Below are 6,586 nucleotides of genomic sequence, written 5' to 3'. Positions count from 1 at the left end.
CTATATCAAGTACTGCTGTTATCTGGGGCCTTTAACTAGGATTGGAAAAAAATGATACTGTAAGTTCTAAATATTCTTCAGAAATGCAAATCTCTTCCAAAGCCTTTTTGGAAGTTCTCCATACATACAGAAGCCTTCATAAATAAAGAATACTAGAACTGGGCACATTTTCCAGAAATGCCTTTTATCTCACTAGCTGAGGATGCTGTTCTGTGTTTTATTATCTTCAAGAGGAGGTGCAGTAGCCACCTAGGTTAGCACACAGCTGGGTCACAGGCAGAGAGCGGCACGGCTGACAAGGCCTGCAGCACAGGAGCTTGTTAGGCACACAGCAGCGTGCTGTGAACTACTCCAGGGTCTTGGCAAGAGCGCAGCGAGCAGTGGACAAGTTCTATAAAATTGATTTTCCAATAATGTTGGCATTTTCAGGAGGAAAGGGAAAAGAGACAGCAGCAGTGTGAAGCCATCGGATCACGTGCGTTCCCACTTATGAAAAGGGCTTGTGCTTATCTCAGGTTAGCAACAGGATATGCAGTTTTAGGGCTGATATCAAAGGCATTTTTGTTTATTTATTTATTTAGCCACTTGCAATAGATGCTGTGTTGTCAGCTCCAGGAGCTGAAGTCCCTTATTTATGTGCCTGGATTTCCCTGTGTCATTCTGCCAGCGTGTCTCAGCCCTGATCTGGTTTCCACACTCATTCAGTATTTGCTGAAATAATCACCTAGGGAGTAAATACTGCCAGCCACGGCGGTGCTTTCTGAGATATGGAGCCCAGCCCAGTCAGAAGTTTGCCAAGATAACCTCATTGCATCACGTGCCAAAGAGCCTCAAACAGCTGGAGCATTGAAGGACTGTGACATTTAAACAAGATACTGAAAATGCAAGGTAATCATCATCATGTTAGAATGCATCCAAATGTGGAATTTAGAAATTAAAGACTTCCTACCATATTTTTATATATGCACCAGGCAACATCTAGGTTCAAGGAACAGATTAAATAACTGGGACACTGATTTTTTCAGTGGTGGCTTCTGGTGAGAAGCAAGGACAGTGTGGAGCCTGAAGGTAAACAGTGAATGTACCTGAATGCATTCTAGTCCTGCGAGTGTGTGCATCTGTCATAAGTGTGTCACTTGCTAAGAGTCAAAATAAGGTCAGTGCAGATGAGTAAGTATATGTAAAAAAGGCAAGGAGGAAATTCATGTCAAATCAAGCTCAAAATAGATGGCTGAGTGGATGAAGAAAATGGCATAAGAAATGCAAACAGAAAAACTACAGTCTGAGAACAAAAACAGCCTTGCACAAGAAGTTAATTTTTTCTCTGGGCTTGATTGAAAATATTTTAAATATATGTCATTGAAGTTAGAACGAAAATTAACATATCTAAGTTTGGAGATTCAGTTTCTCTCCCCATGAAACTCAGATTGTCTCCCTTCCTGCCTCACTCCCTCCTTCCTTTTCCTCTCCCTCTCCTTCATTTCCTTTGTCACATCTCAGATCCACAGGGAAGGAGAAGATTCTAGGAACTGCACTTGAAAGCTTCTGCCCAGGACCCCAAGGTTTTCTGTGAAGTCATTAGCAGGCAATCACAGTGACAATTGCATTTGGCAACACTGTTGACTGAATTTATTTCAGTTGGCACTATATTTGTAGAGATACAGACTTTATACTTAGGCCTACAAAAATAACCCGCCCTGTTTTGCCTTTCAGTGTACAAAGGCAGAGCGTGAACCTCTCACACACACATCTTGGGGTGGTGCTGTGCCGGCTCAGGACTGGACTCAATGATCCTTGTGGGTCCCTTCCAACTCAGGATATCCTATGGATCTGTCCTATCTGAGCCTGAACAAGGCTACTCCTACAGAGTTTTCAGTCCAGAGAGAGCAGCAGATTCCACTGCAAGTGGTAGAAAGAAATAGCACACACAGAGTGTGATCCTTGTGCTCATTTGATGCATCTATTTTAAGTTAAAAAATTGTCTTCTGGAGAGGCCTGTTTCTTTCCTTCACCTGTTGCAGATGGAAAAAGGTGCCAAACTTCATAGACATCTAACTTTTAGGCCTCAGAATAAGGAGATAATGATGTTATCCTGTGTAATTTGTTCAATAGCACAGGTTATCTGGGTCAGTGTTGAGGAATGTTTGTGTTGCAGCAGTCTCAGGCACTTCTGTGAGACAGCAATCACTGCTGGCATTGACAGTGCTGGGAAGGACACATTACAGAGCAGTTTGAAAAATGTCTATTTCTCTTAGCCAACAGAAATCTGCAAATTTGCAGTGACAATTCAAATATCACAAGTTCTCGTTTCCAACAAATACATCCATTTTGCAGCATTCAGCTTCCTCACAAATTTGACCTTTCCCTCAGAAAGCACAAGCTGCAAATGCAAAAATAAGGGAACTAAGAGCTCACTTAGAAACACCATTTTCCATTACAAGCAGTTTTAATGAAATATATTCCATCAGCTGGAGTTGCTTTTGACAGTCAGTAAGTGATTCAGATGCCTAAACACAGGATTCATGGTCTGTCTTAGAAATACTTGGAGGCATCCAGGACACCTGCATGGAGCTGGGGATGTGACAGCCACCTGCAAGACCCTTACCTTGCTGAGGCTGAACTGGGGCTGGGGAAGGGACACTCTGGGGTATCTGGAATAGCATTGCACACCCTGTGGCTGTGCAATTAGTCCTAGAATCTCTACAATTTCAGACAATAAAACACCCCATCTGATGCCATTACTAATGGGCTGTCAGAGCCTGATAAAGGAGAGGGGACAGCGGCACAGTGCCCTTGAATCTCACTCTAAATTCATGACACTCTTTTGGTCCCTCCTGGTTATTTTGCACCGCAGCAGGCAGAAATTCCTGCGTTGGCAGCTCCGTGCTGCATGGAGCAAGTGCCGGCTCACACACTGCCTCCGTGGCAAGGCCCAGAGCAGGAGGCAGGGTGCAATGCAGGCACTCAGGGCAGGAGCCCGTGCTGTCCTGGGAACACTCCGAGCACATGGCATGCAGCCACAGCAAGCTCGGCAGGCAACAATGAAGTCTGGTGTTGGGCAACGGGATTGTGCAAGGAACAGCGGGATAAACGGAGCGGTACCTGGTAATCAACTCTGTGTAAGTCTCCCTGAAGCTATAGAAAGACAAGGAGGATTAATAATTGCCTGAGTGAGCATTATTATATGTATAGTTTTTATTAAGTCTTAGGGTCACAGAGGCACCACTGGAGAGCCATGTGCCTAGAGAAGGTAGACAAGAACATAACTGGTCCAGGCTGGCTGCGGCTCTGAGCAACCTGGTCCTGTGGAAGGTGTTCCTGCCCATGCCAGGGGGTTTGGAATGGGATGATCTTTAAGGTCCTTTCCAATCAAAACCATTCTGTGATTCTATGGGAATATAATATAAATGGAATTGGTATTGCAGACTTCTCAGGCCTTTTCCTATTTCATAATTATATTACCATTTTGGCTATAATCACTATGAAAAGATAAAGAATTGTCTCTTTATTCTATAGTGACCTGCTAGTTGGTGTCAGCAAAGAATTATTAGGCTGCCCTGGATTTCTGAGCTACTGCTTAAACTTGACCTTTTCTGATGAAAGCAGGGGCTTAGCCGTGGTGTGTAAGATTTGATGTTACTACCAGAACACGGGGTATGAACCTTCTGAACTTACATTTTAATGTGATGGCAAATGGATCTGTTAACAGAACCAGTTATATTTTCTTCCACGTATTTCTAAGGTTTAATGAGGAAGGCTTAAGAAGGTTTAATGAGAAAGATATTCTTTTAGTTCTTGCCTCTTTTAGTAGAATTATCACACAGAAGTTGAACTAAAGTATGCAGGACTTCAGAGGTACCGAAAAATACGTGCTCAGCTGTGTTGCTCATGTGGAACACTGAACTATGATCAGCTTAAAGTGGCTCCTGGATTTTGTCTTAGCCCTTTACTCCTATGCAACATATTTTAAATGTGAATTTCTGCTGTCATTGTAAATTTACCCCAGTGAAGAATTTGGCCTTCATGTTGCAGAGACAAAACCTCAGTATTGTGTATGTGTTTGGATTGTTCTTAGTGGGTTTTTTTTTGGTAAGTTGTTTTCTCCTTTTTGCTCGAGTGATTCATTTATGAAACAAGATGATGAGATTCAGGTTTCTGATGGTCTTTCCATTACCCAGGAATTGAAGTACTCTGAGCAGGCCAGGACTCGCATAAAGATAAACACACATACTTGAAGTGAACAAAAACACTTTAAATACAACTTGTGCCCTGTGCTATTTACCCTGCTGATCTTCTGCTGTGGATTTATGGCTGTTGTCACAGTACTTTCTTTTCTGGCCTTTCTCTGAAGAAAGCTTTCTCAAAAACTAAGTTAATTAAATTCACAGAGTGTTAAACTAAATATATTGTCCATACAGATATTCACATATATACATGCATATACCTACAATTAGAAACCAGTTCTTCTGGAGATTTGATCTAAATCTGGCAGATTAGATTATCTGATAATTAGTTTGTTTTGAGTTTGGATGTGCAGGGCAGATGCTGGACTCCAGATAACATAATTACTTTGAGAAAGGGCACCAGTTTCTCATACATGCATCCTTAGAGTCTTAGGAAGATCCATTCCAAATAAATTCAAAGCCATGTGTCAGTTGCCAAATATATTATTTTTAAAATGGAATTTTATGCAGTAGTGTTTTTGAGAGTTATCTGCTTATACAATTTCTGGACTTTAGATAATTTCCCAGTATTTGTGGTGCAGCAGAATAAAGATCATGTTTTATTCCAGTGATGAGATTTTAGCTATATATTATTAGAGAATTTAGAAGTCATTTTACATGGTTGTAACCAGAGCACAGGCCAAAATGAGTAATATTTTGCCATTTCTGCTGCTTCAGAAAAAGTGATCTTAACTTCAGAACCAGCAGTGATGTTACATCTTATATCTTCAGGTGAAACTTGGTCTCTTGTGTCTGTGCCACAAAACTGATGCATTTTCTATTTGCTCTATAAGCAGAATTTCAGTCATCCTGGCTTTCTCTTTTTTTCTGCATAATAAATAAGGATTGTCATTCAGGGTTTTTTTTTCTTATTCATAAGTAAGAAATGTCATCTTCGTTTGGTGTAGAGCCACTTCAGATGCTTTACTAACATTTTATTGTCTGCCTCACTAATAAATACACTGTGTACAAGAAACACTGTGGCTTCCCTTAGATTGTTCTATTCATTTGATTCAAGTGGACAATAAAGCATGCTGAATGACAGAATGTCACTGATGACTAGAGAGCTTTAAAGGAAAACCATTCTGCCTCCTGCCTTTTCATCGATTTTCATATATTTGAATGTACCTTGCACACACACACACTTTATTTTAATGGTCTTGTTGATATATTTCTGTTAATTTTTAGTGATGAAAAAATAGTGAAAATAGGTACCCAGATATTGAAGATTAATAAACAATCTGCTATTGAGAAATGTTTGTTGCATATATTTTTGGTAAATTATTCTGCACTACTTGGAAAACACTGGAAAACAGAGAGGTCCTTTAAAAGGAAAAAAAAAAAAGTATACATATATATATATACATATGTCCATCTGCTCTGGGCATAGATGAAAGAGATGACTGAGAAATTCCAGTCTGTGACTTGTATCAGGGGTGTGAGTTGGTGGGTTGGTAACAAAAGACGTGGCTTTCTCTCAGGTTGGAGTTTGCCATGTTGCAGAGCCTGGTGCAAAGCCAGCACCTCGTGTTCCCTTTTGGCTCACACAGTGCACAGGTCTCATGTGCTGCACAGGGATAAGCTGTTATTTACATCGGTTTTTCTTTTTTCACTCTTCCTAGTCAAGCAGAGGACTGTAATTCCTCTCTCCATTAACTAGATGTGACACTTCAGCAACTTTTTCCTGACATACATCTGGTTTTCTGGAGCCCCTTATCCTGAGGGATCTACTGGACCTCCAGATGCCCTTCAACTATTAGGTACCCACTGTGTGATTTTCGAGGTAACTCAGCAGAGATTTCTTTCTTTCTAAAATGCAGGTAGGTTTTTTTTTTCCTGTTTATCACATATTCAGGTGTAAAATACAGATGCATTGGGAAGTAGCAATGATGGCAGCACAGGCAAGGTAATTAAATGAACTGTCTTGGAGGGGGATGATACTGGATGCTCAGAACGTTACAGCTCTCCACCTCTTAAAATTACATACACTATTTACAACACCTCTTAGCTGAGTAAGAATTTATTTGTGTTGCTGCATGTGCAGCTAAATGTTAACTGTGCCATCATGCAGTACTGCTCTGTCTCTGGGTGAAGATGCGAGTGGAAAGATGTACAGAACTTCCTTCTGTGACATTCCCATCTACAGATACCCATGAACTGCTAGAAATAACCTTTCGTAATACCCACAATTTTCTGTAGTTCTAATTTTTATTGTGCCTGCTGCCTGAAAGATGATAAGACTTATTCATAAATTCACACTCCAGTGGTTTGATAAATATATAACAGTCTGAAAAGGAGTTTCTTGGTGCAGTGCATGTTATTTATCAGGTCTCGGTTTTCCTTGGGTTTGGTCCTAAGGTTTG

Source organism: Pseudopodoces humilis, chromosome 8 (genome assembly GCF_049639895.1).
Source record: "Pseudopodoces humilis isolate 2021_Gansu_Grassland_sample_001 chromosome 8, ASM4963989v1, whole genome shotgun sequence".
NCBI classification, from domain to species: Eukaryota; Metazoa; Chordata; class Aves; order Passeriformes; family Paridae; genus Pseudopodoces; species Pseudopodoces humilis.
This window is presented reverse-complemented; position numbering follows the sequence as displayed.